This window comes from Rhagoletis pomonella, unplaced genomic scaffold (assembly GCF_013731165.1).
Source record: "Rhagoletis pomonella isolate Grant_MI unplaced genomic scaffold, Rhpom_1.0 Rhpom_scaffold_00006, whole genome shotgun sequence".
In the NCBI taxonomy this organism is placed as follows: domain Eukaryota; kingdom Metazoa; phylum Arthropoda; class Insecta; order Diptera; family Tephritidae; genus Rhagoletis; species Rhagoletis pomonella.
In genome coordinates this window covers 18,290,555-18,291,877 of record NW_023458560.1, presented here as the reverse complement: position 1 = coordinate 18,291,877, position 1,323 = coordinate 18,290,555, and the positions used below count along the sequence as shown (strand labels likewise).

Sequence of the window (1,323 nt, the reverse complement as noted above, 5' to 3'; positions counted from 1 at the left end):
TTTTGATTTTAATATCAAGACGTTAAATAGCATTTTTATGAATAGGCCAAGGCACATTAAACAGGTAGTATCAGTAGAGCAAAAACAACATTTGTATTTTGTTGTGGCTTCTGGTATCGAAAGTGTCAAAAACTGTTCTGAATTTTTTCTTCTAAATCAAAGCGTGCCATGTGAAATACAAAAAATTATAAAAAATAAAAAATTGAAATTGGAAAAAAATAAAAATTGTTGCAACTTTCTTTCCTAGTAAATTTGTTTGCTTCTCGAAGCATTGATCCATCCTTTACAAGGGCCAGTAATCAGCGGGAGTTGGGCGAACGTTCCAAAAGCTGCTATTCAATCGCTTGTTTTGTATGAAAAAAGGTTTCACATGCAAATGGATTTTAACAATTCAGAATTTTTGTGAGAAAAAATTAAAAATATTTGACATTTTCGAGACCAAATAATTTGAAAATAAATCAAATCAGCTGCTCTACTGATACTACCTGTTCAATGTACCTTGGAATAGGCGAAACAATTTTTAAAATATGAATTAAATACTTCCTAATTTAACAAGCTAGAAAGCTAAATAAGTGGGGGAAGAGTTTTTCTTTATACGACATGAGCTTTTCAACGCTAAGATGACCGACAAAATGTCAAGATGTTGCCCACGGAATGCTGAAGAGATTCCAGATACATACATACAAATACGCATTGGACACGTGTGTGTGATTACTTGTGTGTCCACGGAGTGGTGTTACCCAAGCCGTACAAACAAAAGGATATCACTTGGTGCGCAACAATAAACACAGAAGTGGATTCAAGAGCAGCAGCCGTTAGCTATTGTTCAATAATGCAGGGATTGCATACTCATACGTACATACATACATATGTACATACATACGACCATGTACATATGTACATAGGCATGCTTGCTTTAAGGTTTACAATCATTTGGAAACATGATTTGTTTGTACACAATTTTTTGGGAAAATTTTAGTTTGGCATCCCCCGCGTACAAAAAAAAGGTGGCTATGGGGGGGTAGGGGGAGTTCTCCTGATTGCAAATATATATACTTTTAGCCGCAGGAGGCTTATAGTTTTTAAGTAATTTGTTGTTAAAGTTTGTAAATTGAACTAACCTCTCGGCGCTATTTCACACAATAAACACTATATTTATGTAGACACTTTGGCAAAATAGTTGCATTAAAACCCCGCACAATGAAATGTAAACATACTTTTTACATTTATGATGTATTTTTAGTAAATTAAGTAAGTTTTAATAATTATCACGCACTGTTAGTCACCCTGTTCCTAAATAAACTTAGCGACATATCGGGTGGC

The 1,323-nt window shown here is 34.2% G+C and overlaps 1 protein-coding gene across 1 annotated transcript in view; it reads left to right on the top strand.

Moving 5' to 3' along the window:
* Positions 1–1,323, top strand: part of LOC118740465 (protein mothers against dpp) — a 75,713-nt gene that overhangs the window by 1,039 nt on the left and 73,351 nt on the right. The window lies entirely within an intron of this gene.